The 12,330-nt window shown below is 37.8% G+C and overlaps 1 protein-coding gene across 3 annotated transcripts in view; it reads left to right on the forward strand.

The window, feature by feature from the left end:
- The window catches only part of lft (Limb expression 1 family member lowfat), a 223,605-nt gene that overhangs the window by 19,720 nt on the left and 191,555 nt on the right, over window positions 1-12,330 (forward strand). The gene's annotated exons all lie outside the window — the stretch shown is intronic.

A 12,330-nucleotide genomic window follows, 5' to 3' on the forward strand; every position in this document is an offset into this window, starting at 1 on the left:
TTCCTCTTTTCATCATAAATTTGTTCACAGCAAGCAAACCTGTCGTGTACTTTCGTTTCTACTAATAAGTAACATTCAACATTAGGGTCCATGTCTTCAACCATTTTGAGACTGACTGACTTATCTAGGTGCTATCAGCCTGGGGGGACTTTTGGCCTCGAACTCCACTGGGCATGGTCCTCTGCGACTATCCGCCACGTTTCGGTCTCCAGCCCTACAACCTGCAGGTCCTCCTGATCTGCCCATCTCCTTCTTGGTCTCCCTGATCTGGGTGGGGCCTTAAGATTGCAGAGAACATTTCTGCAAGACCCTTCACTGCAAATTGTTTAACTACTACTTCCTGATTCTCTTTTCCCTCTTCCTTTTCTCATTTTTCCTCTTCTGCAACAGTTGTTCCTCCAGTTTGACCAATTCTTCATTGGTTAATTCTTCAGAGGGAACTTTCATGAGTTGGATTATGTCATTATTCACCTCGAGATTCAGATTGTTTGGTAGGTCCACTTTTACAAACTTCCAAAATCATGCACAAACCTTTTTAATGTATTTTTCCATATGCCACTCATACATTGAGAGGTCACCTTCTTCCCAAACTACAGCAATATTTTTAATAGCATGGGATATTGAATGTTTTCCAGAATTTCATGAGTCTGATCATTTCCTTCAGTGGCAGAAATGGCTTGTGGAAAAGTTATCCGTAGATAATAAGCCTTAAACACTGCAAGAACTCCCTGATCCATTGGTTCGATCAATGAAGTAGTGTTTGGAGGGATAAACATGACCTTGAGCTTGGTGAAGATCACTGCTATAGGACTTAGAAGATGGATGACCTGGAGTGTTATCTGGACTTAATAAAATTTTAAATTCTACATTTTCTTCACACAATAGCTTTTTATTTCACTCATATAACAATTAAGGCATCCCCAAACAATTTTTGAGTCATTCACAACTTATTGCTCCGATAATGAACTGGGAGCATGCTGCCTAATGTTTTTGAAGGCTCGTGGATTCTCACCATGCCATATTACAAATGTTTCAGTTTATATCCAGCCACATTAACTTTAACAGAATCATAATACAGGCATTAAGAGCCTTTGAAACTAGGTATAGATTCAGCTTTTTGTGGATGAATGTCTGCTCGGGCATTTTTTTCCGAAACAAGGACATTTCATCCACATTAAATAATTGCTGTGGCAAATAATTTTCCTACATAATAATTTTATCCAATTTTTTCACAAACTCCTTGGCAGCCTTCTTAGCACTTGCTGATTCCCAAACATTTTCACATTATGCAGCACAAAACTCTGCTTGAATCTCATGAACTAACCGGAAGAAGCGTTGAATTCGTAGTTACAATCGGGTTCTGCTTTCTCCTTCAACATGTGGAAGAGCCTTAGTGGTTATAGTCACAGTGCTAAAGGGTATGCACTTTTGGTTCAGGTCCTATAATGGAGTAAAACCAGGTTTAAAATAGCTTGGTATCTTTAACATTTATTATACCCAAGGTAAAATACTTTCTACATTTATATCTCCTCCTGAGATTTTTATTTAATAAGGTTAAAACACCTTATGGTAACTTGTTCTGGTAAAATACTTATAAGCTCTGTATTACTAAAATCTTGGTATTTCTAGCCTGGCTCCCACTGATAAGACCTCAATAAAGATCGAAACCGGTCTGGGTAGTGGCCCTTGCCTTTAATACAAAGCATCATGCATCTCCTCCAGGAGATGTGTTTTGCATTAAGGGTAAATATTAAGATTAGTGATCAGAGCTTATTCTACTTTTACCATGAGTTGCCTTGGTCTTGCACTATGTGCAGGGTCAGCTAGACTTGCAACACTTGCAGGCACAGACTTGACTTATTTGTCTGTTTGCTTACTTGGGAAATTGAGTAAAACCAGGTTTAAAATATCTTGTGTATCTTTAACACACACACACACACACACACACACACACACACACATATATATAACTGAATGTTATTTATTCCCTTATGGGATCACTGACGTATCTTTGAAAGGACGTAAGTCGAGGGATGACTGTATTGTAAAGAATATTTTCCAACAATTGAAGTTAAGTGCCAACTGTTTATTTTATTTTTTCCCAACTAATTTTTTTATCCCTCTATTGTAGTGTTGCTATACAAGAATGAGATTTTGAAAAGCACTTTTTAGCTAATTATTTGAATTTCCTTATTTTATTATGATTCTTAGTTTTTTGTTCTAATATTAGCTAGAATTAGAACATCTAGTATTTAGAATTTGTAATCAATTTAAAATATAAACTTAATTTTTTACGTAATTGTAAAATTTTTCCCCCACTAGTCATGATCCTCATGCCTAATAATTTTCCTAACAAGACTTTCTAGTATGTCTCCTAGAAAAGCCAATGGTCTACCTCCCCAGATTTGTGCCAAATTAGGTACATTTTTTCCACTTTGGAAAATTATTTAAGGCATGTTATTGAGTTAATAATTCTGCATTATCAATGGTTATAAAATTTTTGCTTTTAGTTTTGTGAAAGATGTAAAAAAAAGAATGTCATTACTTAAAGTTTTAAGTTCTTGGGTGTTTCCTGGTTATAATTGTAGTGTTTATTTAGCTAGATAGGTTGATAATGGGCATTGTTTGAATAATTTCAGGTAGCTCACTGCACTTGTCTAAATCAGATTAGTTGAAGCTCAGATTTGTTTCATTTAAATTAAGGTTGAATTAGGTGTTTAATTTTTAGTTTGATTATTAGTTTACTGGCTTGCAAAGGTCAGCAAGAGTAGAAGAGTTGCTTTAGAAAAGCTATTATCAGTATAATGCAGCCTTGATGAGGCCAATCACTACATTGTTTTATACTGTAATCCTCTCAGCAACTTGCATATCAGACTACTTATAATAAGCTCATGCTTTTTTTTTATTCCTGTATAGGGAGTAGGTGAGGCCTTTTAACCCTATCTAGCTTTTGGAGACATAGTGGGCAGTTCATTCTCTACTAGTAGCCCTTCAGAGATAGCTGGCCCATGTGTCACTAATTATAGGTAGCTGCCAATGAAGAGACTGCAAACAAGTGTTGCCATCTCTTGGTACCCAACCCTAACAAGATGTTACTGTCTGAAATAATGTGGTTTCTACAGTAGATTTTCTTGAGTTTACGGGATAAAAAAAAAAGCTGAGTTTCCAGGAGAAAAAACCTGCTTGCCCGTGCCAGAGATGAACTAACTCCAGAACCAGTCGAAGAAAGGCTTAGAAAAAGTTCCTTCAGTCGGAGACTAGACTCGAACTTAAGTATCTTTGTGCAGAGGATGTAAGTGCCACTTCCACTGAGCTACACAGTCTTCATCAGACCACTTTGATTTTAAAAATTCATGGCAATATGACAGTTACCTTACAAAATGTCAATTGCAGCATCCTAATTTTTGTAATATTTTAGTAGTTCCAAGTCAATTTGATATTAACTGTTTTTTTTTTTCATATCTCTGTAAAAAGAAATGACTGAATTGTTTTCCAGATATACTAGTCTTCTCTTCCAAAACACTAAGCTTTCCAGCAGTGTGATATAGTTTCAAGGATGTCTTTGTTACATTAATTTTTTCTTTCTCAACTCACATGGGAAAAATTCTCAGTTCTTGTTCAGTCACCCTGTTTTTCTCATTATCTGAACAGCATTTCTTTGTTCCTTTCTCTCCCCAAATTCCCTTATTTCTATAACCTTCTAAGATCTATTTCCCCTTGGTAGTTTAGTTACTAAAAGAATGACCAATCTGCCATGGGCTTGGTCTAGATTATTCATATTGAATGAAGAGTATAATTCATGCAAATCAAGTTATTTTCATGCTTTCCCATAATGAAATGATAGCATATTTTCCTATTTTGTCTCCTTTACAACTATTATTGTGCCGTGGTATGCAAACACCATTGGTGATTAAAATAATTAGCCAAAAAATTGATAGTGACATTGATCTTCCAAAGTGATACAATATGAAGTGAAGAAGGTATGAAAGGATTTCTTATTTTGCACTGGCATTAAAAATCGTAATTATACGATAAAACCCAAGCCCTCATGGAGTCGGACTCATCTGGGAGGTCCTTTTATCATACACACAGCTCATCATACCGTGTTTTAAACACATGCAAACTCTTTGCAGACACCACATTCTCAGGCAAGGCATTCTAATCATTCACAACTCTGCACGAAAAAAACCTGCCTCTCGCTCCCCTACTCACACCCTCTTTATATAGTTTCCAGGGATGACCTCTGGTTCTCCCCTGATCTCCCACTATTCTCTGTAGAACTTCTCTAGCATTGATCCTCTAACAACCCCTTACCAACTTGTAGGTCTCTATCATATCTCCCCTCTTCCTCCTGTCCACCAGACTCTGCAAATTACATCTTCTCAATCTTTCCTCATACTCGACATTCCAGAGTTTAGAAACTACCTTAGTCTGTCTCCTTTGGAGCCTTTCCAACATCTCTTCATCCTTCTGAAAACCCGGTGACCAAATCTGGGCACAACAGTCCATATATGGCCTAATCAAAGCCTTATACAATGGAACAAGAATCTCTCTACTTCTACATTTTAGTATCTTCCACATCATTCCCAGAAGCCTTTGTGTTTTCTTCACAATTTTGGTGATGTGTCCCCTAAATTTTAGATCCTTATCCACTATACTCCCACATCTCTTATTTCCTCTACCGCCAACAATATATTCTCACCAAGCATAAATTTTGCATCCCATCTTTGTTTTCCAAATTTTAAAACCTTACATTTTGCAACATTGAACTCGTATCCCCATTTCCATGCCCAATCACTCGATCTATTCCAGTCTTCCTGTAAGGCCACAACATCTTCACTACACTTCATGGTTTGTCCCAACTTTGCATCATCTGCAAACAACTGAATATCTCCATCCAAATCTTCACCTATATCATTAATATACAAGTTAAACAACAATGGACCTAAAACTAACCCCTGAGGCACTCCACTAGTGACTTTCCTTTTCCTGGATATTGCTCCCTCATACACAACTTGTTGATACCTATCAGATAGCCAGTCTCCAATCCAATGCACCAATCTAATATCCAACTCCATCTGCTCTAGTTTGACTGTCAGCCTATCATGAGGTACTCTATCAAAAGCCTTTGCGAAATCCAAATATATTACTATGTATCCTTTTCCTCTGTTCAAGGAAGCAGTCACTTTATTGTAATAAGTAGATTACTAAAACATGACCTCCCTTTAGCAAATCCATGCTGTCCATCAAAGATAATACTATTGTTATCAACCCAACTCTGGATCCTAGTTCTCACAAGCTTCTCCAACAACTTAACCACAACACCTGACACACAGATAGGCCTATAGTTTGATGCTTGAGTTTGATCACCTCCTTTATGAAGTGGCAAAATCTTGCCCTCCTTCCACTCCTTAGGAACTTGACCAAGTGCAAGACTCGTATTAAAAAAATATGTCAAGGCAGATGTCAACTCCCTGGCACATTCTTTCAGAATATGTGGTGATATATTATCAAGTCCCACAGCCTTATTAACGTCTAGTTTACTCAACTTCCCATACACCTCTTGCTCACCTACAGCCAGTCTCTCCTCCCCATCATCAACTGCTCTCAATCCCTCCATGAAGTCTCATTCACAAGATTGAAAGATCTTTATGAACTGCTCATTAAGTATCTCCACCACACATTCTGCATCAGCTGTCTTTATACCATTTTCTCCAATCAATGTCATCCTTCCATAATTATTCTTTCTTTTGCTGGCTACGTATTGAAAGAACTCCTTAGGATTCTTCTTGGCTTCATTGGCCAACTGCTGTTCATAGTTCTCTTTAGCTACCCTCACCAACCAAGTCACCCTCCTTGCTTGGTTTTTGTAGACCTCATGGAATTGGTTATTTCCACTTCTCTTATGCTGCCTCCACAATGCCCTTTTTCTCTGTATCGCATGCTTAATCTCTTGATTCATCCATCTCACACCCATCTTATTTAACCTTCTCACCCTTGGAATACAATTTAGACATTGCATCTACTAAACAGTTTTTGAAAATCCCCCAAGCTGCATTGATCTCTTTTCCAACTAACTCCTCATTCCATGCTACACCTACAAGCTGTCTCCTGAGCTCTTCATAATCACCCCCCCCCTTGTAGTTCCACATATACCCTTTTCTCATAGAGGTCCTTGCACTGCTGGCAATCACCCAGGTAATCGCCTCATGGTCACTCTCACCAATTGGTGGACGATTTGACACCTCATTTACAATTACATCCTGTGATGAGATGACCAAATCCAAGACCCTCAATCCTTGTGTGCCCTCTGTTACATACTGTCTGAGGTAGTTATCCTTCAAAAACTGAAGAAACTAATTTTCTTTACTTCTAGTTGCTATCTCATTATTCCAGTCTATATTGCTATGATTAAAATCCCTCATAATGATCACCCTTTTCTTATTTACTTGGCTAATTTCATTGTACATTTCATTATCACTACCATCCACGTTACCTGGTCAATAACAACATCCCACCAAGTATTTGATTCCATTCGCCTCTATCTCACACCACACTGCCTCGAAACCACTGGCACTATTTCTCTTGCATCTCCACTTTATATGGACATAACTCTTTCTCTATCATCAATAGCACTCCCCCTCCCTTTTTACCCCCTCTGTCCTCACGAAACACATCATATCCTTCCATCTGTATTCCTGTCAGGATGTCATCCTGTTCCAACCATGTTTCACTTATTCTGACAATCTTTGGATGAACAGATGCAATTAGTGCAACCATTTCATCTGCCTTGTTTCTTATACTTCTAGCATTTGTATACTTGTAACAACAATCCAGTATTCTTAAATTAAAATCATATCTTCTGTTTTATTAATAAATCTATTCCAAGAATCTTGCTGAGCTTTCTTTATTGTGGTTTTCGCTATTATTATTGTATGGACATCTTATTTTATGCAAATTTTTAGACATAGTATCAAACAAATAAGATTTTGTGGCTAACTTAAGTTTTTGGATTTTATGGCTGAAGCAGCCAAGGCTGTGTGATGCCAGTATAGTGTTCTGGTTGTCTTTCCTGTTTTTGCAGGATTAGAAACGTTCCCGAGGGAAAAACCCTTCCACCTCCATGAGCCCAGTAAACTTTCCTTCAAAGGAAAAGCACTGAAGGATTCAAACTAGTGTTTCCATCCACAGTAAGGAACTAAGTAAAATTAGATATTTTTTTGTCCATTAAAATCGTCACTTAAGGAATTATGGAAAATCAAAATAATAAGTGCATGAATCAGTGCTAGGTTAGGTTAAATTATTAGGCTCCTATATAAATTTATACATAATTATGAAATAGTAAGCAAAGCTTCTATGAATATAAAAGCTTTGCTTATCATTTCATACTTAATCCCAAAGGAACTATATGAACCACAGGTTCAGATACTACAAAGTTGATATCACTTCCTAGGGCAATTTGCTAGACTTCTAACTTAGTCTATCATTGAGGTCTGGATCTTAAACACTTTCTTTGAAAAAGAAACTAGCCACAGGATCCTGTGGGTAGTTTCTCCAATGTAATCTCATATGCACATTTTATAATGTACTGGCCAATTTGTCCAAAATTGAATAAGTTGCAGTTCGAAGCAATTTGATAACTTAAAAGTAATAGCAGTACTTTATACTTTCGTCCAATGATAAAATATACCAAATTTAGTTGATATTTGTATGTGATTTAAGATAATTTCAAAATGAGCAGAAGGAAATTACTCAAAAGCATTTGTATTCTTTCCATTAATCAGTTAATGAAGTGAGAATGAAATATCAGTATGATAGAAGATTGGTTGCTTTTGTCAAAGAAAATTTAAGGGAGTTAAGCTTATTGACAAAGATATTATGGAAGAGTAACATTAGAAGGGTATGGTGGTAGTATAGCAAATGTGTGGAATTAGTGCATCATTGACATATACCATGCTAGTGTAAAGGAGGCTGTGCAGTACCTAGGAAGTAGCAATAGAGGGATAAGAGGTTAAAAAAAAAAAAAAAAATTCAGAATAGTATTGTTGATTGAAGCATCATCTTAAGATTGTGAGAATGGATGACATATTTCCATGTGTAAAGGAATGAAGCTGTGCTCTTGACCTGTTTAGTGAGTCTTGCAGTATGAAATTTCTAAGGTGTAAAACAAAAATGCCATTACACATGGATGTTTTTAGGATAGTCTTTTGCAATTCCAGATCAGTATCTGGAATTGTAATCTCAGATGCACAGACAAAACTAGATAGATCTGTGCAGAAATGCAGGACTGAACTGATGGGCATAAGATTCTTTGATGGTCAGCAGCGGGTGAGTTTGTAAAGGATAGGCTTTGCTTTAACAATCTTTTGATTTCATAGTAAGAAATTTGTTGGATAAAGAGGATGTATATAGTGATATTTCTGGATTTTATGGTTGCATTTAGATTATCACAAGTTGGTATATAAGCTAGAGAAGATTATATATAATACATTCTGACTAGTAACAAAAGCTGTGTGGTGGGGCACTGTACTAGAATAGGGATGTAACTGGTGTGCCACAGAGTTATGTTGAGTCTTGTTTAATTTGTTAATTTTTCATGTTGATAGAATTCTTCAGTTTGCTTGATACAAATATAGGAAGTTGTAAGTGATACCGATCACTCCTTTCAGAAAGCATTGATTACACTTTTAGTTCAGACAAGTCATCAGGTTGCACTTCTAATGCTAGTAACTTTTAAAGTGCTCAGCACTGCACTTCAAATAGTGATAAGGTAGTTGTATGACTAAAGAATTTGTCAGACCACACATGGACTTGAAATCAAGTCATATTTTCTTTGTGATATGTAAAAGGATTAAAAGATGAGGCATAATCAGGACTTTGATGTTATAGGTTAAAAACTCCAGAATTCAGTAAGCAAGAGTGACAATATAATTCAGGAAAGCAATTTTACTGAATTGATAGAGGGATTATAAAAAAGTTTATAGTGAGTGGCCATCCTTGGAAATTGTATGAAGATATGGCAAAAAGGAGAGGAAAAGATTTAAAATGGATAGTGGATGGCATTGCCTAAATGTGTGAATGCTTGGGGACATGAACAAGTTTAACATACTATGTTGCTTATTGATAGATTTCTCATCAATCTGATTCCAGTTTTGTAATAAGTCAAGTGCAAAACACAAACTAATTATGAATTCTGAATGTTTTACTGAAACTTGAATTAGCAAGTATTTCATGAAAAATAGCTAGTCAAAATTGTTAAATTTTATGGATAGTTTTTAATTCCCTGATGCATGAGGATTGTTTGCCAGGAGGAACAATAGAAAGGGTGGCTATGGCAATTAAGAGAGGTGAAAGGGTGGATGAGATGATTGTGGTAGTAGGAACAAATGACTTGAGTGGTGATGTAAGTTGGGCAGTGAGAGATGAGATTTTTGCTCAAGGCTGTATGGAAGAAGACAGGAAAAATAGTGTGCACGTTGCCTAGGTATGATAATGACGAGCTGAGCAGAAGAGCAGTAATATTGAATGACATAATAGCTAGAATGTGTGACAAGAGAGGACTGGTATATGTGGATGCTTGGAGTGTCTTTGAGGAAAGAGAGGAATTGTATGAGAGAGACTGCTTACATTTGAATGAGGAAGGACGTAGGCATCTGGAGAGATTGCTGTTCTGAACGAGTCAGTGTGTCCCAGGGAGGATGATAGCAGGGTTGGCCTCTTGTGGGAGTGGATACTTGGGAGAAGGGAGACATCAGGTAACACTGAGCCCAGTGGAGTCTAGAGGGGATAATGCTGGGTATAGAAACAATGGCATTTATATGCTTTATACTAATGCCAGGAGTATCTGGAATAAGGGAGAGGAATTGGTGGCACAGATAGCATCAGCCTGGCCAAAAATTATTGGGATCACTGAGACGGGGTTGATAGAAGAGGATATAATAATAGGAATAGCAAGTTGCTGAGTACAGCATTTTTTGACAGGATAGGAGGGGAAAGAGTGGTGGGATACTGCTTATGATAAGTGACGACCTATGTCCTCTAAGAGTGGAGGCTTTGGAAGGAAGTGAGACAAATGATTTTGAGAGCATCTGGTGTGAGGTAGAGGTAGGCAAGACAGGATATTTAGTGGGGTGTTGCTACAGACCCAGGAGCACAGAGGATGGGGCCCAGGAGATGTTTAGACAGTTAAGTTTGGCAAGTGTAAGAAGAATGATTATTATAGGAGATTTTAACTACAGCAGTATAAATTGGAGAGAGGAAGATGCATGTAGCAATAGGGGAATGGAATTTCTAGAATTCTTGAGGGACAAATGTCTTAGGCAACATGTAACAGAGGGAACAAGAGGTTCAAGAGTTTTGGATTTGGTTATAGCATAAGAGTTGATAATAACTGAGATGACATCTCTCCCACCAGTTGGAGAGAGTGACCATATGGTTTTGACTTGGAAAATGAATAGACATGCAAGAGTATCAAAGAGACGGGAACTTATGTGGAATTATAAAGCAGGTGATTATAATAGTCTTAGACATCAACTTCAGGAAGTTTCATGGAGGGAGGAATTGGAAGGCGGGGAAATTGTGAAAGAATATTTGTTAGCAGCAATGGTAAGTTGTATACTACGAGTGAAGAAGAGGACACAATTTGGAGTAAAGTGGATGACAAACAATATTAAACAGGAATTGCATGTGAAAAAGAGGCTATGGAAGAGAGATAAGGAGACAGGTGAAGAGAAAATGCATGAAGAATATGACACAGGCTAGAAGAATGACTAGTGTGGTAAGGAAGGCGAAACTGGAATGAGAGATTGGCCCTAAGAGCCAAAGAAAATCCTAGGGAATTTTTACCTATATGGCCAGTAGGAGGAGAAATGACTGTGGAAGAATGATATTGTGGGATAAAAATGGGAATAGTGACTGATGCAGAGGGCATAGTGGAATTGTTCAGTGAACACTTTATTGGCATATTTCATCCTGGAGGAGTCTGTTTTAATGCTAGAGGGATAGGGCAGTTAGAGGTACAGGAGGAGAGTGTTTCAGATACCGAGTATTCTGGATGTCAGTAAAGCTTTGGGACTGGATGGTATTTCACCACGAGTTTTGAGAGAATGTGCTAGGGAACTGACAGTGCCTTTAGCCTGGCTTTTCAATGAAAGTCTGACTGCGGGAAAGGTGCCCAGGGAATGGAAGGTAAGATATTGCCATTGCATAAGGGTGGTAACAGACTGGAAGTGTCTAATTATAGACCAGTTTGTGTGTCATCAGTAGTTAAGATCTTGGAGAAAGTAGTGAGGGACCATATACAGCATTGGGCAGATGAGGGTAATGTTATCTGTGAGAGTCAACATGGATTTGTGAAAGGGTGCTCTTGTTTTAGCAATATGCTAGCCTTTTATAATAAAGTTACAAGAACATTAGATGAGGGAAAGGCATATACTGCAATTTTCTTAGACTTGTCAAAGTCATTTGACAGGGTGCCACATGATAAACTCATGTAAGTTGCAGCACATGGGTCTGGATGTCAGATTGGTCAACTGGATTCAGGATTGGCTGTCTGATAGGTATCAGAGTTGTGTATGGTGGAGCAGTTTCAAGGAGGCAGAGGGTTACAAGTGGGATCCCACAGGGCTCAGTAGGTTAGGACCTATATTGTTTAACCTTTATATCAATGACATTGCCAGTGGATTGCAAGGGGATATTCTGTTGTTTGCAGATGATACAAAGCTGGGAAGGATTATTAGTAATAGTGCAGATGTGGTAGCCCTGCAAGAGGATTTGAATAAGCTAGATAAATGGGCAAATGAATGGGTGTCAGTTTAATGCAACAAAATGTAATGTCTTGAGGTTTGGGAAACATTGATGGGATGCTGCATACTCTATGGGAGGCAAGAGATCTGGGGTTGATGATTGATAGAAACCTGAAATTCAGGGGGACTTATTGCAAAAGTGGTGAAGGTAACACATAGGATTGCTGCAATTATGAGAAGGACACTGACCTGCAGAGATAAAAGGGTTATCATTCTGTTGTATAAGTCTCTGATCAGACCACACTTAGACTGTTGTTCTCAGATTTGGTCCTCAGGATTTGAAGGGGATAAATTAACTGTGGAAAGTGTACAAAGATGGTTTCAGGACTGTACAATTTTGGTTATGAGGGTCGGCTGAGGGAATGTGGACTGCAGAGTTTGGATAGAAGGAGAGGTGATATGATTGAGACTTTTAAACTGTTGAGAGGTGGTTATAGGGTTGACACTGGAGAGTTCTTTCACTTGATTGAAAGAACTCTCCAGTTTTTTTGCATGGAGGGTGGTTGAACTGTGGAATGCATTGTCT

Source organism: Typopeltis vanoorti, chromosome 15 (assembly GCF_054136105.1).
Source record: "Typopeltis vanoorti isolate ZY-2024b chromosome 15, IOZ_Tvanoo_1.0, whole genome shotgun sequence".
In the NCBI taxonomy this organism is placed as follows: domain Eukaryota; kingdom Metazoa; phylum Arthropoda; class Arachnida; order Uropygi; family Thelyphonidae; genus Typopeltis; species Typopeltis vanoorti.